Source organism: Rutidosis leptorrhynchoides, chromosome 1 (genome assembly GCF_046630445.1).
Source record: "Rutidosis leptorrhynchoides isolate AG116_Rl617_1_P2 chromosome 1, CSIRO_AGI_Rlap_v1, whole genome shotgun sequence".
In the NCBI taxonomy this organism is placed as follows: Eukaryota; Viridiplantae; Streptophyta; class Magnoliopsida; order Asterales; family Asteraceae; genus Rutidosis; species Rutidosis leptorrhynchoides.
The window spans coordinates 583,395,404-583,416,519 of NC_092333.1; positions in this window are offsets into that span (position 1 = coordinate 583,395,404).

The following is a 21,116-nucleotide window of genomic DNA, read 5'->3' on the forward strand; positions in this document are numbered from 1 at the left end:
GTCATTAAACTCATAGGAGTGGGACCCGTACGACGGTAATTGCTTTAGTGTATTAGCGTGTTGTGGATTATAGAGTAACATTCCTAACGGAATATCCCTTGTAGTGGTGGATGTGTCGATGTGCGAAAGGGTGTAAGACTTGGTGTTTTCAAGCGTCTCTTTAGTGTTTGATGAAAGGTTTCGCGAGGCTATATCATTTGGCCTTGTGGAAATTGCGGGTAGCGTGTGATCACTAGGAACTTTCGATAAGACAATAAACCGTAAGGTTTTCGGGTAGGTATGACTTCGGGTCATGATTATAGAGAGATGGGTGACATCGGATGTATGGAACCTAAAGATTTAGATTCTAAAATTCGGTTGATAGTGGCGGGAGTTTGCATGACACTGCGTCAGGTGCCTCTTTATACCTGCTAGTGTAATGCTCAACTCCAGTAGTGGTGTGATCACCTTGTGCTTAGGGTGACCGTGAGATACCCTTGGGAGCATCGGAGATTATAATAGTGATCGACGGGTGATAGTAATTCGACGGTTGCGAAAGTCGAAGTTTAAGAGCATTGTGATGAATACTTCTTATGAAGTGACGGATGAGTGAATATTGTTGCTCTTAAGTGATGGATGGGTAAAGATGATCGGTGAGCCGGTGATGTACTTAATCTTCGATTAGGCCGAATATTATGATGAATTGTTGATATTGCGGCCGACGCAATTATCGTGTCGGATTGGTCACTCTTCACCATGAGAGTGAGCCATTGTTGATAAAGGTTCGTTGAGTGGAAGGTCGGGTGATCTCGACTGAGATGCACGACTGATTAAGCGGAGTGGCATATGCCTAGTCGTAAAGGCGTATGCGAGACCTTGGTGGAGTTCACTTTCCGAATGATTAAGGACTGTTAATAGTAATTATGGTATGAAGGTGCGATGTTATCTCGTGTACGTCACTTCAAGCGAATGTGTATGTCAGGCTCTGAGAGCCAAAGTGAATTCATGGTGATTTGGAGTGGATGACCTGTGATGAGAATGGTCATGTGTTTCGTGGAATGCTAATTCCCCAGGATGTTATCATCTTGGCGAAGAGAATGTGGAGCCACATTTCTAAGTGGGGGAGTTTTTACTGCCGCCCGAGGAAGCTCCAGTGGTGTTATATATAGCAAAGTGTCGGAGTGTACCGTGCTAAGCCTCAATAGGTATTCAGAGTCCCTAACAAGGAAGAGTGACGGGTTGCTAATGTCGACTCGAGATCGTGCTTTACATTTGTGAGTTACAACTCTGGAATGTTATGATTGAAGATTGTGAAGATGGGATCGAAGGAAGTGTAAGGCTTCCTATGTAAGGTGGTCGTGTAGTACCAATGTGTGGTATGAGACCAAATGTGAAGTTTGAGATCCCGGAGTGAGAGAATGAAGTTGTCGTTGCGGGTGCTCTTGTATTGAAAAATCTGGGTTGTCGTGAAACTCGGACAGTATAATTGAATGAGAACGAGTTCGATATCGTGGCGAATATCGTATTTTCCCTGTCGGGAAACGAAATCATGGAGATTGTCAGTGGATAATTCAACTTTACGGATGATTGTGAAGAGGAAAGTGTCGATTCTGATTGTCTCACATCGAGACACGCGAATGTTGTTTGTTTGCGAGAGTGTGTACCATAGTGATGTGACCCGTAGGTTGCATTGAAATGTCGAGGCCATCCTTAACGGACGGTCTAGGTAGGAAGGTTCACCCGGATTTGGAGACTATTTTGTGAGTCGTGTGGCGAATTGCGGAAATTTTGTGATGATAGTTCGCCGTTGACAGGATTCTAGCATGCGAATAGCTTCTATGCTAGAACTAGGAAGACGTGTTATATGGTTCAGAGGAGAAACCTTGTGTCGAGTGTTGATGTTTTTCCTAGTTCGTGGTGTATTAATGTCGTCCTGGATTAATCCAGAGACTGGTGGTCATGTGCGGATCGATTGGTGGGAAAGTTTGTGTTTCCAGTGTAATTATTTGGCAGTACCGAAATTTCTTCATTGAAGGAATAACCCGGTTGTGGTGACTGTAAGAAGTACTAGTCGGACGAGCGTGTCGATTGCCCCGTTGGCATCGACTTGTAAAATTGAGAATCATGGGTTTCTGGAGTGGAAAGCAAATGTTTGCACATAAGCGGATGTGCGATCATTGAGTGATACGGTTATGGACCGTTGAAAGTACTGAGTTTCGACGCGGCATGAATCCTTCTCGATTTGGATTAATGCAAGACTTGGGTCGCGGCGTAATGGACCTAGTAGATCGCGTTGGGTGATATGGTTACGAATGTAGCTTGTTGCGAGTTTTAGCTAAGAGAATTTGAAGGGATAATGATGTTTCCCGTATTTTCCTAAGTGGGAATTCTGAACGTTGAGTGTATGAGATACCGTTTGTTGTGGTAATGCGCGCTAGTGATTATTAGCGTGTGGTAAAATATCCGAATTAATGGAAACGTTGTAGATATCGAGTTTGGAGGTATGTCGGAGGACCTTTGAGTGTGGGTCCAGTTTGTTAAAGTGACAGAGATCACGGGGACGTGATCCAATTTAAGTGGGGGAGAATTGTAACACCCCGTTTTTCAATTACGCGTTATTTCGAACGTCATTCGAAATACGAGGCATGAAAGCGTATATTTGGATCCCAAATAAAGTTAGATTTGATGTTCTAAAACCTTACCATTAGAAAGGAAATCTCATTACGTTTTCAACAATATTTGATTCATCGAAAACGGAGTTACGGTTTGAAAGTTACGACCAAAACAAGTTCAGAAAACTGAGTCAGTTAATCTGGACGCCGTCCAAGCTTTTTGGACGCCGTCCAAAAGGCTTGACGGGCCAGTTGTGACATTTTGAAGCTTTTAAAAGAGGGTATTTGGGTCTTTTCACTTGGGGGTCGTTTGGGCCATCAAAACTGTTCTAAACTCACCCTTATCCTCATTTTCACCCACAAACACTCCCAACCAAACCCTAGAGTGAGAGAGAGAGGAGGTTCTAGAGAGAGAGTTGGAGATTTGGAGAAGAAGGAGTGTGATTCGGGTCGGGTCACGAGAGTTAAAGTTGTTCTCCTCGTTCACGGCTACGTTGTGGTAGTGTTGGTAAGTTCTAACTCCGAGTTTTTATTGTTTGATTTGATAATCAATTTGGGGTTTCAACTTGTATGTTCATGGGATAACCCGTTTAGTCATTAATGGAAGATTTGAACTAGTAATCGGGTTTATTGTTGATGATTGCGGGTTTTGGGTTGGTGAACGACTTAGCCTTGCTTACAGCTCGTAAATAGTGTGTAATCACGTAGTTTAGTGATTATGGAAGTATTGGAACCCGTTTGGGTATGTTTGGAAGACTAGTTTTGAATTGGGTCAAAATTAGGGTTTATGTGTCAAATTGGGTAAGATAAGTGTTTTACACTTGTGAATTGATTTAATTGGTGTATTAGGGCCATTTTCACTTGTGTTAGTGATTATTGGTTAGTTTGGGCGTTTTTGGACTTATGTCAAAACGGGTTGACTTTGAATTGGGTCAAAATTGATGATGCCACTAGTTTGGATTAAATGGATGTTAAACGCTTTTGTTAAGTGTTAAATGACGTTTTTAAATGGGTCAGAGTTACTACCCGTAGTGGTAATTGGTGAAGTCCATTTTAGGTGTCTAAATGGGCGGATTGTGGAGGTAGGTATAAACCCTCGGTTAAGGGTGTTGGAGTCGAATTCTCGTGTAGAGAATGTATGTTGATTGTGTGTATATCTATATGCGTATTATAGGTAAAAGCTTGCTCGGTTGCGTTTGGAGACGGTTTACATATATGATTTGTGCAGGCATCTCGAGGTGAGTGGAATGATTATATATGTGTGTATATAATGTATCTATTTGTAGGGCGGGAGAGGGGCCGGGTATGCGTTGTCTAAACCGACCAAGAGTTAGTGATATATTTCGTTGTACACTAACGATGGATATTTCGTTGTCCAATTTGCCCGAGAGTTAGTGATATATTTCGTTGTACACTAACGATGGATATTTCGTTGTCCAAACCGACCAAGAGTTAGTGATATATTTCGTTGTACACTAATGATTGCTTCGAGCGGATATTGCGTTGTCCGAATAGCCTAGGGGTTAGTGATATATTTCGTTGTACACTAACGGTTGTTATAAACACCGGTGGGAAATTGGAAGTACCATTCCCTCGTGTTATTGTTTGACCATGGTTACGTGTTGTAGTGTAGCATAATATATTATTCGAGTTATATATGCTATTGTTGTGCTAGCTTGTGGTCTTGAAGATTGTAGCGTTATACTTTGCGATGGTATGCTATATAAATTGTTAGCGTGTATGAGGTATTTATGTAAGTGTTTGCAAGTAGGTATATTATATATGTATATGTATAATTATTGCATTCACTAAGCCTAGGCTTACCCCTCTCGTTGTTTACCTTTTTACAGGTATTGTTGTTTGAAGCTAGCTAGTTTGTTAAGCTAGATGCATAGGAGCGCTTGAGCTCGATGGGGTAGCTTTTGGATATTGATCGCAGTTTGGGGATTGGTAGTCCCCGGGATTATGCTCTGGGTATCGGGTTGGGTTGTAGAGTCCTAATCCGTCTAAAGTTATAAATGGGTCGAAATCGCTACATTAATTGTAAAACGGGTCATTGCGGGCCCGGTGTTGTAAAACTTATTTTTATTGTGAAAATCTCTTAATGTTACTTAATATGATGTGTTGTGAAAGTCGTTTGTTTAAAAGTGTTGGGAAGCGGGTTTTCCGCCCGCGTGAATTTGAAAAACTGAGCAGAAACTTTTAGTTCATTTGGACGCCGTCCAAGAGTATTGGACACCGTCCTGGTCTTCACTGCTGAACGCCGTCCAGATAACTGGACGCCGTTCAGATTGTCTGTAAAAAAAAAAAATTAAGTCGTGTTTTTGGTAAAACGAAGTTGGGTCGTTACAATCACTTAATGTTGACACTGATCCATTTCGTCCCTGTGAAGATCATGAAGATATCCTAGGACCAGAAGTACCATATCTTAGTGCAATTGGAGCTCTTATGTATCTTACAAATTGTACAAGACCTGACATTTCTTTTGCAGTTAATTTGTTGGCAAGGTTCAGCTCAGCTCCTACCAAAAGACACTGGAATGGGATCAAACACATATCTCGATACCTTCGAGGAACTACTGATTTAGGATTATTTTATTCTAATGAATCAAAATAAGATTTGGTTGATTATGTAGATGCAGGTTATTATCTGATCCACATAAAGATAAATCTCAAACTGGATATGTATTCCTAAATGGAGGTACCACAAAATCATGGCGTTCTTAAAACAAACACTTGTTGCAACATCATCAAATCATGACGAAGTGATTGCATTATATGAAACTACTCGAAAATGTGTTTGGTTGAGATCAATGACCCAAATCATTATTGATTCTTGTGGACTAGAACGCTATAAAAGACCAACAACTATCTTCACCAACAACTATATATGAAGATAATGTGATAATGCTAAAAACGAACATATATTTCATAGCATTATTCCCCAAGAAAGACAAGCTTTTAGTTGCAAATGTTCTATTTACAAGTGATATTCATTTAAATATTAAAAGGTGAAGACAAAAGACAGATTCGACGAATTGAAGACGCAAACGACCAAAAAGCTCAAAAGTACAAAATACAATCAAAGAGGTTCCAATTATTGATAAGAAACGTCTCGAAATTACAAGAGTACAAGATTCAAAACGCAAAGTACAAGATATTAAATTGTACGCAAGGACGTTCGAAAATCCGGAACCGGACCCAGAGTCAACTCTCAACGCTCGACGCAACGGACTAAAAATTACAAGCCAACTATGCACATGAATATAATATAATATATAAATAATTTCTTAAAAATTATATATATATTATATTAATATTTAAAATCGTCAGCAAGAAAGAAGCCAAAGCTGGTGAGCTGGAATTTCAAACTCCGCGACTCGCGGAGTTTGAAGGCAAAAAATGCCGCGAGTCGCGGAGATTACCTGGACGAAAATTCCTATAAAAGCAAACGAATTCTGATCATTTTCATAATCATAATATATCAATCTCTCTATATCTATACGTAATATTTATATTTATAATTTATATTTTAATTTTAATTTTAATTTTAATCCTAATAATAAGGGTATGTTAGCGAATGTTGTAAGGGTGTAAGTCGAAATTCTGTCCGTGTAACGCTACGCTATTTTTAATCATTGTAAGTTATGTTCAACCTTTTTAATTTAATGTCTTGTAGCTAAGTTATTATTATGCTTATTTAATACCGAAGTAATCATGATGTTGAGCTAATTACTAAAATTGGGTAATTGGGCTTTGTACCATAATTGGGGTTTGGATAAAAAAACGACACTTGTGGAAATTAGACTATGAGCTATTAATGGGTTTTATATTAACTAAACAATACCTTGTTAATTTAATATACAAACTTATAATTCGACGTATTTATATATAACCACATACGCTTGACTGGGTACGGTGGGCGGGATATCTATAAATACCAATAATTATTCATTTTACCGGACACGGAACTGGATTAATAGTTAATAGACTTGTTGAAACAGGGGTGAATTACATTCAAGGGTAATTGGTGTAATTGTTAACAAAGTAGTAAAACCTTGGTTTACACGCAGTCGATAATCTGGTGTATTCATTAAACAAAGTATTAAAACCTTGTTACAATTCGAATCCCCAATTAGTTGGAATATTTGACTTCGGGAATAAGAATAATTTGACGAAGGCTTTCGCTCTTTATATTTATGACTGATGGACTATTATGGACAAATCCGTATGGACATATTAAATAATCCAGGACAAAGAACAATTAACCCATGGGCATAAAACTAAAATCAACACGTCAAACATCATGATTACGGAAGTTTAAATAAGCATAATTCTTTTATTTCATATTTAATTTCCTTTATTTTATATTTAATTGCACTTCTAATTATCGCACTTTTATTGTTATTGAATTTAATTGCACTTTTTAATTATCGCAAGATTATTTTATCGCACTTTTATTATTCGCAATTTCATTATCGTTATTTACTTTACGCTTTAAATTAAGTCTTTTATTTATTTAATATTTTACATTTGGTTTTAACTGCGACTAAAGTTTTAAAATCGACAAACCGGTCATTAAACGGTAAAAACCCCCCTTTATAATAATAATATTACTTATATATATATTTGTATTTTTATAAAAGTAAACTAATATAGCGTTAAGCTTTGATTAAAAGATTTTCCCTGTGGAACGAACCGGACTTACTAAAAACTACACTACTGTACGATTAGGTACACTGCCTATAAGTGTTGTAGCAAGGTTTAAGTATATCCATTCTATAAATAAATAAATATCTTGTGTAAAATTGTATCATATTTAATAGTATTTCCTTCTAAAATTTAAAGCTATTTTATATACACCTCGCATAACATCAAGTTATTTTTGGCGCCGCTGTCGGGGAACAATTTAGTTGAAAAATTTCTTAAACAATTCTTTCCTGCATCTAAAGCCGTAAGACTTCAAGGAGAAATTGTTACGTTTACACAGAAACCGAATGAAACTCTATATGAGGCGTGGACAAGATTTGGAAAGTTATTAAGAGGATGTCCGCAACATGGTTTAGACACCTGTCAAATAGTACAAATATTCTACCAAGGATGCGACATCACTACAAGGAAAGACATAGATATAGCAGCTGGTGGTTCCATTATGAAGAAAACCGAAACTGATGCTTATAAAATTATTGATAACACTGCTTCCCACTCACATGAGTGGCACCAAGAAAAAGATATCGTTAGATCATCTAAAGCAGCTAGAGCCGATTCTAGCCATGACTTAGATTCCATTTCCGCAAAGATAGATGTTGTCGAGAGACGAATGGAAAAGATGACTAAAGATATTCACTCAATACGAATTAGTTGTGAGCAGTGTGGAGGACCAAATTTGACAAAAGATTGTCTCAGTATTGAATTAACAATGGAACAAAGAGAGAATGTTTCATATCTAAACCAAAGGCCTGGAAATAATTATCAAAATAATTATCAACCGCCAAGACCAATCTACAATCAAAACCAGAATTATAATAGAAATATTTCATACAACAACCAACAAGGTCCTAGCAATCAACAAGTGTCCAACAATAATTACAATCAGCAAAGACCTAATTTTCAAAACAAACCACCACAAATTAGAAGATATGATGACAAAGCTAGTTGAAACTCAAACGCAGTTTTTCACATCTCAAAAACAAACTAATGAACAAAATGCTCAAGCATTTAGAAATCAACAAGCTTCTATTCAAAACTTGGAACAAGAAGTAAGTAACCTAGCAAGGTTAATAGGTGAAAGAAAACCGGGAAGTCTACCTAGTGATACAAATGCTAACTCCCGGAATGAAACAGCTAAAGCCATTACCACAAGAAGTGGTACAACACTTAAACCACCTGAAATACCTGTAACTTCTGATGAAGCTATTCCTACTCCACAAGAACCACAACCTGAACAAGATAAGGAAAAAGAACCGGTTGTTGAAAAGGTTAATGAAGATAACACAGTTAAGGATAAACCTTATGTTAAACCATACCAACCACCACTTCCTTACCCGAGTAAAATGAAGAAAGAGAAACTTGAAGCCGAGCAATCCAAATTCTTGGATATGTTTAAACAGATAAATGTAAATCTTCCTTTCATTGATGTAATTTCAGGAATGCCTAGATATGCTAAATTCTTGAAAGATCTAATCTCAAATAGAAAGAAAATGGAAGAACTCTCGGCTGTTACTATGAATGCTAATTGTTCAGCAGTGCTGTTGAATAAGATACCAGAAAAACTATCTGATCCAGGAAGTTTCACAATTCCATGTTTTCTGGGTAGTCATAGTTCAATAGAAGCATTGGCAGACTTAGGTGCTAGTATAAATTTAATGCCGTATTCACTATACGCTAAACTAGACCTTGGAGAATTGAAACCAACAAGAATAAGCATACAACTAGCCGATAGATCAATAAAATATCCTAGAGGGATAATGGAGAACATGCTAGTTAAAGTTGGTACTTTAGTATTTCCAGTAGATTTTGTTGTTCTGGACATGGAAGAAGATTCTCAAGTTCCTCTCATATTAGGAAGACCATTCTTAAACACGCCTAAAGCAATGATAGACGTGTTCGGTAAGAAATTGACCCTAAGTATAGAGGACGAGAGTGTTACCTTTTCAGTTGATAGAGCAATGCAACAACCACAATTTGCAGATGATACATGTTATTATATTCAAACTATAGATTCACATGCAGAATTATTAGAAGAATTTCCAGAATTACAAGGAACAGGAGAATGTTCTTTAGGAGAAGGAACTGAACCAATTGATGAAGTTGAAATGTTAGCTACACTTATAGCTAATGGATATGAACCAACAACAGAAGAAATTCAAATGCTAAAAGAAGAAGACAGATATCGATATAAATCATCGATAGAAGAACCTCCGAAATTAGAGTTAAAGCCACTTCCAAACCATTTGGAATACGCTTATTTACATGGTGAATCTGAATTACCTGTAATAATATCGTCTTCTCTTACTGAAAATGAGAAATCACAACTCATTTCTGTGTTGAAAGCTCATAAACCAGCCATTGAATGGAAGATTCATGATATTAAAGGAATAAGTCCTTCGTATTGCACACATAAAATCCTTATGGAAGAAGGTCATAAAACGTATGTGCAACGCCAACAAAGACTAAATCCTAATATGCAAGATGTAGTTAAGAAAGAGATTATTAAACTACTAGATGCAGGTTTAATATATCCAATTTCTGATAGTCCATGGGTAAGCCCAGTTCAATCCATGAGAAAAATGAGCTTATTCCTACTAGGACTGTAACAGGATGGCGTGTGTGTATTGATTATAGAAAAGTAAATGACGCCACCAGAAAAGATCACTTTCCCTTACCTTTCATTGATCAAATGTTGGAAAGATTAGCCGGAAATAGTTACTATTGTTTTCTAGATGGATTTTCCGGATATTTTTAAATTCCAATAGCACCCGAAGATCAAGAGAAAACCACGTTCACGTGCCCTTATGGTACTTTTGCTTACAAACGCATGCCATTTGGACTTTGCAACGCCCCTGCAACCTTTCAAAGGTGCATGATGGCGATTTTTCACGACATGATAGAAGAATGCATGGAAGTTTTCATGAATGACTTTTCAGTCTTCGGTGATACATTTGAATCATGTCTAGTTAATCTGGAATGAATGCTTATTAGATGCGAACAATCAAATCTAGTACTTAATTGGGAGAAATGCCATTTCATGGTTAAAGAAGGCATCATTCTTGGACATAAAATTTCAAAAGAAGGAATTGAAGTGGATAGAGCTAAAGTAGATGTAATTGCTAAACTTCCACATCCCACCAATGTTAGAGGAGTTAGGAGTTTTCTAGGGCATGCCGGTTTTTACCGACGTTTCATAAAAGATTTTTCTAAAATTGCCACTCCTATGAATAAACTCCTAGAAAAGGATGCTCCATTCATCTTTTCAGATGAATGTATCAAATCTTTTAATATTCTTAAAGAGAAACTCACTAATGCGCCGATCATGATAACACCAAATTGGAATCTACCATTTGAACTAATGTGCGATGCAAGTGATTTTGCAATGGGATCCGTTTTAGGACAAAGGATTGAAAAACGATTTCAACCTATATATTATGCTAGTAAGACGTTACAAGGAGCACAAACGAACTATACAACTACTGAAAAAGAACTCCTTGCTATTGTCTTTGCTTTTGACAAATTTCGTTCATATCTCGTTCTAGCTAAAACGATGGTCTATACCGACCATTCTGCTCTTAGATACCTATTTTCGAAACAAGATGCTAAACCAAGATTAATCCGTTGGATCTTACTCTTACAAGAGTTCGATATTGAAATCCGAGATAAAAGAGGAGCAGAAAATCTCGCCGCTGATCATCTTTCTCGTCTTGAAAATCCCGAGTTAGAAGTTCTAAATGAATCGGCCATACAAGACAACTTTCCTGATGAATATCTATTGAAGATAGATTATAATGAAATTCCATGGTTTGCAGACTATGCAAACTACTTAGTTTGTGGATTCCTTGAAAAAGGATTATCGTACCAAAAACGAAAGAAATTCTTTAGTGATATAAAACACTATTTTTGGGAAGATCCACATCTGTTTAAAAGTTGTCCCGATGGAATAATACGCCGATGTGTATTTGGAGATGAAGCTAGTAAAATTTTAAACCATTGTCACACAGGACCAACAGGAGGGCATTATGGGCCTCAACTAACAGCAAGAAAAGTTTATGATGCTGGATTCTATTGGCCTATAATTTACAAAGATGCACACCTTCTTTGCAAATCCTGTGATGCTTGTCAAAGGGCCGGAAAAATAAGTCAACGTGATGAAATGCCACAAAATGTCATCCAAGTATGTGAAGTATTTGACATTTGGGGTATTGACTTTATGGGTCCATTTTCAAAATCTCATAATAATCTCTATATTCTCGTAGCCATTGATTATGTATCTAAATGGGCGGAAGCACAAGCTCTACCAACTAACGATGCACGAGTTGTAGTCAACTTTTTAAAACGTCTTTTTGCAAGGTTTGGAACACCGAAAGCTTTAATAAGTGATCGGGGTACTCATTTCTGTAATAATCAACTTGAGAAAGTTCTCAAAAGATATGGAGTAACTCATAAAATCTCCACCGCATATCATCCACAAACAAGTGGACAAGTTGAAAATACCAACCGAGCTTTAAAACGTATTCTAGAGAAAACCGTAGGATCAAATCCGAAGGAATGGTCCATTAAATTGGAGGATGCACTCTGGGCTTTTAGAACAGCCTACAAAACTCCAATTGGAATCACACCTTTTAGACTTGTTTATGGAAAAGCATGTCATCTTCCAGTAGAAATTGAACACAAAGCATTTTGGGCTTTGAAGACATGTAATCTTGATATACATGGAGCTGGACGTCTACGATTAAGTCAACTAAACGAATTAGAAGAATTAAGACATGAAGCATACGAAAATTCGTTAATCTATAAAGAAAGAACGAAGAAATGGCATGATAAAAGAATCAGAAGTTTAAAAGAATTTAAAGAAGGAGACAGAGTTCTTCTTTTCAATTCACGATTCAAGCTATTTCCTGGAAAATTGAAATCAAGATGGTCTGGACCATTCATAGTCAAAAGAGTTTTTCCATACGGAATGATAGAATTAATAAATTCAAATGGGATTGAATTTAAAGTTAATGGTCATAGAGTTAAACACTACATAGATAGTCCGATGGAATTCGACAATGAAGTTAATCACAATTTTGATACCACAGCTAACTAAGTGTGGGGAGAATCAAGTCTTTAAAGGATAATATGTATTTCTGTTAAAGTTAGATTGTCTGTTTTCATGTAGTTCTCAAAAATGAAACCCGAATGGTCTTTCCCTAGCAGACCCTAAAGAACTAGTCTTCTCCCCTCATTCTGAATTTTTATTTTTTTAGGTTTTTACGAAATGAAGACTGCCTGTGAACTAAACCATGGTCTAATGCTACACGCTTTGATCACTAAACGTAATAATGACACACTACCGAGTGAAATAGTATTAGTAATCAGAGAAAGATTGGACGGAGTAAGAAAAGAGTCCAGATGCGAAGATAATAAGTTACAATTTGGTAAAGGAAAATCAAAATCTGCAGCGAAAAGAAGAGCACGACACCTTGAAAGATGTCACAAATGCGGAAAATGGTCACATGGAGGTAAATGTTCAAATAATCAAACCTATTCAAATACCGAATTTGTTACTTTATGCAGAGACGGACCGTTCATATGTTTAGAAGAAAAAACACTGAATGCTCAAGGTTACGCCTATGTAGCCATGGAAAACCAATTAAACTGATTATCTTATGAATGGGATAGATCATATAACTAAGAATACTATCTCACAGGTAAGTCTGTACAGTTTTTATTTTTATTTTTAACCTTTTGATAATAAACGCTAATTTGTTCGCTATAAAGTATTAAATTGGTATTGAATAAAATTAGGTTTGGCGACCGAAATTATTGATATCATTCAAAAATTTATTACATCACGGCGAAATTTAACGTTTATTCTTAAGGTATAAATATCTTTAATCAATCAACCCAAAATATTTCAAAAATTCGTCATGAGTTAAATTAAGTTATGGAACCGAAATTACTTTACCGAAAAGAGGGGCGCATATTTTTGATAATATTTGATTGATTAAAGTGGGATAAAAAGCCAAAAAGATTTTTAATTTTATTTTTACCATGTTTTTAAAATTAATATATAAATCTTAAATTAATATTGTAAACTTTGTAAAAACAATATATTTAAAATTGTAAATATTTGAAAAATATAATATAAGTTTGGTGTGATTTTATTATATGAATTTTTAAATTAAGTTTGGTGTGAATTTTTAATTTTTAAAATATGAATTTTTAATTTTATGCATTTTAAATTTTAAGTTTGGTGTGAATTTTTAATTTTTAAAATATGAATTTTTAATTTTATGCATTTTAAATTTTAAGTTTGGTGTGAATTTTTAATATTAATTTTGAATTTTATGTATTTTTATTTTAAGTTTGGTGTGAAATTAAAAACAAAAATTTACTTTATCTCATTAAGTTAAAAATATGTTTTTTAAAATTCGTCGTAAGTTGAAGACTAGGTCGTTGAACCGAAATTGCTTTACCCGAGGGAGGGACGAGAACTTTTATTATCATTATTTTTAATCTTATTGAATTAAAGTATGCCAAAAACATTAAAAAAAAACCCAAAAATCTTAGCTTTTAAAACAATCGCTACAAAAAGACAAATTTTAAAATTTTGTCGAAGGACGGACTAGGACATCGATCCGAAACGACCTCGTCCTAAATAACAAGGGAAACAAAATTTTAAAATTAATTACTTAATTGTTTTAATTAGTATAAGATGTTAAAAAAAAAAATACAAACTCCGCGACTCGCGGAGTTTGAAGGGTCAAACACCGCGACTCGCGGAGGGACCAAAATATAGAAAAAAAATAAAACGCCAAAACTGATCAGTTGAACATCCTAACACCACAAAAACTGCGAAAATACTGCGAAAAAACCCGAGAAAACCTCCCAAATTCACAATTTTTCACCGTTAATCATCAAATCTTTTACTAAAATCATGTTAAGAAGGATGCTATTAAGGAATTACTCAAGAAAAACGGTAAATTTCTACACCTAAACACCATTTAATCCGAAAATTAGTGTTCTTGAGCAATTTTATACCCAATTTGATTTTGATGCTTTTTAGTGTAATTATGCTTAAATTGTTTATGCATTATGCTTGTATAACCTAGATTGATGCTATTTAACATGAGTAGAAGCCTTAAACTTCAAATTTTGAGTAATCTAGGGTTTGTGTTCTTGAGCAAATTTGGGGCTTTTTGATATAAACAGGTTATGGCCGATTTTTGTCATGAATTGTTGCTAAATTAAGTAGTGTAACATGTTTAGGTAGTTAAATGATCCAAACTTTGAGCCTAAACATGATTTTGAGAATTAAAGTGGACTTTTTCAAGTCTAAAATTCATGAACTTGATTTTTGAGAAATAATGCCATTAGAAACTTGTTTAATTGCTAGTAATGATTATTTTGACATGTTATTTAAGTTAAATGCTTATAAACTTGGCGAACATTTTCGTATATGCTTATTTGAAAAAGTGTAGATTTGATGAAAATATGAAAATGAGCTTAAGTTTGATATAAATTGATCATGTCATTGTAATTATTTTGATTGATGATTTTGCTGACACTAATGCATATTTGGATGCACAAAAATTGTGTTTGATGTGTTTTGCAGACTGAAAGGGGTGAATCTTCATCCCAAGCTCGCAATGCTCCTGCTGAGAATACGGAACAACAGGAGGTGGATAACTACTACAAACAAGATATACCTCATCCAATCATGACATTTTCTGATACGCACTTGGAAGATTTGCACCCGAACCTGAGATTTGACAGACTTTTGATTGATTATCCAAAATACCAAAGGAGTTTACATACTCTTCATTCTAAAGCTGTTGAAGTACCTAGGGTCATAGAATGGGGACCATTAGAAGCTGTAGAATTGGGCGGGCCAATTAGGGAATTACTTACACAGAGGTATGGTAATTCTACTTTTAACGATTGGGTACGGTTATTCAACATGCATAGACCTGTATATAAAGTATGGTGTGAAGAATTATTATGTAGTATAGAAATAAATGATCGGGTAGCTAGTTTAACCGATCGATCTTTTATTAGATTTTTGTTAGGAGGTTCGATGCGCCACATGTCTTTACTAGACATGGCTCAGGCTTTACGTATATATACGCCTGAGGAGTTAGCATCTGCCGATTGTAGAGGGTTGATACTAAATGGTAGGAAGATAGACAAAAATTTTGATACGCATGGTGTATGGAGTCAAATGACTAGCCATCACCGATTCAAAGGGGGAAATTACTCTTATTTGGATATAGATAGAGCAGAGTTAAGAGTAATTCATAGGTTTTTAGCTAATTCGATTACACAAAGAGGTAAGAATAAGGAAAAGGTAAATGAACAGGATTTGTTTTACCATATGTGTATTCGAGACCCACAAAGCGCTGTAAGTATACCTTATTGTGTGGGTTATTATTTATCAGCTATGGTTAGGGGGATGAGACCGCATAGCATAATAGGAGGTGGTATATTTATTACTTTGATTGCTGAATATCTCGATGTGGATATAAGTCGGGGGGGGATTATTAGTCGAAGAACCAGACCCCGCGATACAATAGGTTTAAATGTATACCATGGTGCGAAGGTTTTGAAGAGGCGAAATAACGCCGCAGTACAATACCATGGTAGACTTCCACAGGTTGAGAGAAACCAACAGCAAGGTAATGTAGGAGGGGGAAATGAAATGGCAGAAATGCAAAGGTTTATAGCTTCACAAGAGTATGAAAATGCTAGACATAGAGCATTTGAAGATTGGCAAGTTCATCAAAACCAAATCATAGCTTATTGCCAACATATAGGTAGAAACTATATTCCTACTCCATCGCCCATATTCCCTCCCTGGTCTATAGAGATCCAACCACCGTATCCTACGTATAACCCAGCCGAAGCATTTTATAACACATATGGTTATGCATGGAACCCCTACTGGTATCAGTATCATCCCTAGTCTACTTAGTTTTATTTATTTTATAATTTGTAATGTTGATACATTTAATACTTATGTTGGATTTGTATTAGTTTTTATAATTTTCTAAATTTTATTATTAGATTTTAATAATTTTTGAATGTGGGGTAATATACCAAACTTCAAAAAAATGTATATATGTTTGCAGTTTATTTTATGTACACAACAGGGTAAAACAACGCATTTTCAAATACTGGCATTAAGTTCAGCAAAAGCAACTAATTTTGACGACAAGATGCAAAATATATGTGAAATAACAACAAGACGGAATGAACAAATGATATGCACCATTTATCATTCTGCAAACAAACGCCAATATATTTGGAAACTTTGGTAAAATTTAATCATTTTCACACAAATCACCCTCAATAATTTAAATTGTTACTGATTTCTTGCAAATGAAGGCATTGCAAGATCTTAAGTGTGGGAAGGGGTTAAATTCTTTCGGATTTTTAAAATTTTTATCTTAAACACTTGGTTACCATTAAAAATACTAGTAAAGCAGTAGTTGTATTAGAACCTAGTGCTCTCTGATAATAAAGAACAGCCCTAGTCTTATATACTGACTACCCAATTCTAGTAAAATTTTTCAAAATTTTCAATTAAATGAACTCAAAATCATGTTTATACATATTTATGAACGATAAAACTAGGTGTTAACACCGAAATTATTGTTACCTTGGAAAGGACATAAATTGAGAAACAAACCAAAATGTTAGAATTCATTTAAAATGGAATAGAGGACAATAAAAAGGAAAAATAAAAGCCAAGTGTGGGAAAAATTACCAAGTTATCTTAAACATATGTCACATATTTCTGTAACAAATAACTGAAAATACTTTTGCTTTGGACTAAACTAAACTGTTTTACCCGATGAAAGAAAAGAAGAGATGGATCTACACGATAAATCAATTCCATCATTAAAAGGAAGTAAAGTCTTCCGAAAAAGAAACGCGCTTCTTGATTTAGCAGGAAATCCACGGACCTCAGCATTAAACAGGGTTGCCAAGTGGTCAGATTTATCCTAACTATGAGAAGGATTTATCTCGTAAAATGGGGGGGCACCGTGCAAATTAGCTGGATAAGACTAATGAATCAGATCTCCAGAAAGGATAATCTCCTTAAAGATTAAAAATCAGCTTTTAAGCCTGATATTACTCAATCCTAGAGATTGACCTTAAAGATTGAGAATTCAAACTCATGGAATTCAATGATATCTAAACTCGAGCTTGAACGAGAAAATATTTTGATCAAATTATAAACCGATTTGTTTTCTGAAAACCCATTTTCAATGCGTTCATTACCATTGAACGTAAAATCCTAGGAATTCACCTGGAATTCATTAGGTCGCCTGAACTAAATCGGGTGTCAACCGTAAGAACGGTGGTTGCATAGCATGGTCAAAGACAGGACCTTGTGCCAGACCGGAAAATTATAAGGGTGAGCTTTACTATTGCTCCTACCAAGGATAGTAATTGCGTCCGACACGTTATAGACCATAATTAAAAGCATGTCAGGGGACATTGCCTTAACAGTTACTTGTTCAACGCTTTCCTTTACAACCGGACGGTAGTTTACCGAAAGGTAACATACAGGACAAGTAAAACTGGACGTGTTGCTTTCCTAATACAAGGTTAGCAAGTGGGTGACACAAAACCGCAAGTTTTGAGCTAAAATTTTCAAATCTGAAACCCACCAAACCCACAAAAATAATTTGCAAACACCGGTGAAGGGTTATTCCGGAAAACTTATCTAGGGTAAAAACTAGAGTTAATTTTCAAAAGATCAAATGTTTTCATAAAGATCCAATTTCCTTAATGGATCTAAATTTTTATAGTCATGTGGGACTGTAAACCATATCGTTACTACCATTGTTTATACCACCGTAAAGAAATCACTGATGTACAAAGTGTGAAAAATAAAGAAGTGATTCTTGTATTTCAAGACTATATTGCTTAAGGACAAGCAACGCTCAAGTGTGGGAATATTTGATAATGCTAAAAACGAACATATATTTCATAGCATTATTCCCCAAGAAAGACAAGCTTTTAGTTGCAAATGTTCTATTTACAAGTGATATTCGTTTAAATATTAAAAGGTAAAGACAAAAGACAGATTCGACGAATTGAAGACGCAAACGACCAAAAAGCTCAAAAGTACAAAATACAATTAAAGAGGTTCCAATTATTGATAAGAAACGTCTCGAAATTACAAGAGTACAAGATTCAAAACGCAAAGTACAAGATATTAAATTGTACGCAAGGACGTTCGAAAATCCGGAACCGGACCCAGAGTCAACTCTCAACGCTCGACGCAACGGACTAAAAATTACAAGCCAACTATGCACATGAATATAATATAATATATAAATAATTTCTTAAAAATTATATATATATTATATTAATATTTAAAATCGTCGGCAAGAAAGAAGCCAAAGCTGGTGAGCTGGAATTTCAAACTCCGCGACTCGCGGAGTTTGAAGGCAAAAAATGCCGCGAGTCGCGGAGATTACCTGGACGAAAATTCCTATAAAAGCAAACGAATTCTGATCATTTTCATAATCATAATATATCAATCTCTCTATATCTATACGTAATATTTATATTTATAATTTATATTTTAATTTTAATTTTAATTTTAATCCTAATAATAAGGGTATGTTAGCGAATGTTGTAAGGGTGTAAGTCGAAATTCTGTCCGTGTAACGCTACGCTATTTTTAATCATTGTAAGTTATGTTCAACCTTTTTAATTTAATGTCTTGTAGCTAAGTTATTATTATGCTTATTTAATACCGAAGTAATCATGATGTTGAGCTAATTACTAAAATTGGGTAATTGGGCTTTGTACCATAATTGGGGTTTGGATAAAAAAACGACACTTGTGGAAATTAGACTATGAGCTATTAATGGGTTTTATATTAACTAAACAATACCTTGTTAATTTAATATACAAACTTATAATTCAACGTATTTATATATAACCACATACGCTTGACTGGGTACGGTGGGCGGGATATCTATAAATACCAATAATTATTCATTTTACCGGACACGGAACTGGATTAATAGTTAATAGACTTGTTGAAACAGGGGTGAATTACATTCAAGGGTAATTGGTGTAATTGTTAACAAAGTAGTAAAACCTTGGTTTACACGCAGTCGATAACCTGGTGTATTCATTAAACAAAGTATTAAAACCTTGTTACAATTCGAATCCCCAATTAGTTGGAATATTTGACTTCGGGAATAAGAATAATTTGACGAAGGCTTTCGCTCTTTATATTTATGACTGATGGACTATTATGGACAAATCCGTATGGACATATTAAATAATCCAAGACAAAGAACAATTAACCCATGGGCATAAAACTAAAATCAACACGTCAAACATCATGATTACGGAAGTTTAAATAAGCATAATTCTTTTATTTCATATTTAATTTCCTTTATTTTATATTTAATTGCACTTCTAATTATCGCACTTTTATTGTTATTGAATTTAATTGCACTTTTTAATTATCGCAAGATTATTTTATCGCACTTTTATTATTCGCAATTTCATTATCGTTATTTACTTTACGCTTTAAATTAAGTCTTTTATTTATTTAATATTTTACATTTGGTTTTAACTGCGACTAAAGTTTTAAAATCGACAAACCGGTCATTAAACGGTAAAAACCCCCCTTTATAATAATAATATTACTTATATATATATTTGTATTTTTATAAAAGTAAACTAATATAGCGTTAAGCTTTGATTAAAAGATTTTCCCTGTGGAACGAACCGGACTTACTAAAAACTACACTACTGTATGATTAGGTACACTGCCTATAAGTGTTGTAGCAAGGTTTAAGTATATCCATTCTATAAATAAATAAATATCTTGTGTAAAATTGTATCATATTTAATAGTATTTCCTTCTAAAATTTAAAGCTATTTTATATACACCTCGCATAACATCATAATGCAGCTTGCATAATACAAATGAAAGAAGAGTATCGAAAGTGAAAGAACAAAATATAAATGCTGAAGATGCGCCAAAGCCATAGACGGTCTTAACGGTCATAAGTTTAATGGAAAAGAATAGTATGTTAGTAAGGCTCGGAAAAGACTAAATGAGAATAGGAATTGAAACAAGGGTTTGAGCAAACCATGAAGGAGACTGTAGACAAATCACAGGGGCTAAACTTGTACATAAAAGATTTAGATGATACAGTTTCAGATGAAAACCTCAGATTCTTCTCATATACTCAAGATCTCGTAAAAGACAACCAGATTAAAAAGAGATACGTTCAATCAACAACTCTGCTAATCTTTATACGAAAGCACTGTCAACCGCTATTTTCAAAACATACGTTTAGAATATTGGCATGAGGCAAGTTCAAAAGATGTGACGACTCAACGATGTCTACTTGAGGGGGAGTCAACTCTATACTGCACTCTTTTTCACTTGACTAAAGTTTTTATCCCACTGAGTTTTTCTTTAGCAAGGTTTTTAACGAGGCAGTACTAGTTGCTCTTTAATAAAATTGTCATCCAATGGGGAGTGTTATAATATAATATAAATGTAAACAAAGTCAAATATGGATGACCAATTTTTAGTATAAATACTACATCAATGTAAACTTGTAAACACACAATAATTTCATAATCAAAATTCTCTAAACTTATTCTCATTTTCTTTGTTCATGAATGTTAGTAAATAAGTCTTGCTTGCAAAAGTATAGGCCATAATAATTATTAATAATAATTAAAAATGAACACCTATCACGTTGTCTCCAATATTTCACATGCTTGTTTACGATGGACCTCCTAATATTATTTTATCATCGCAGTTTTCAAACAG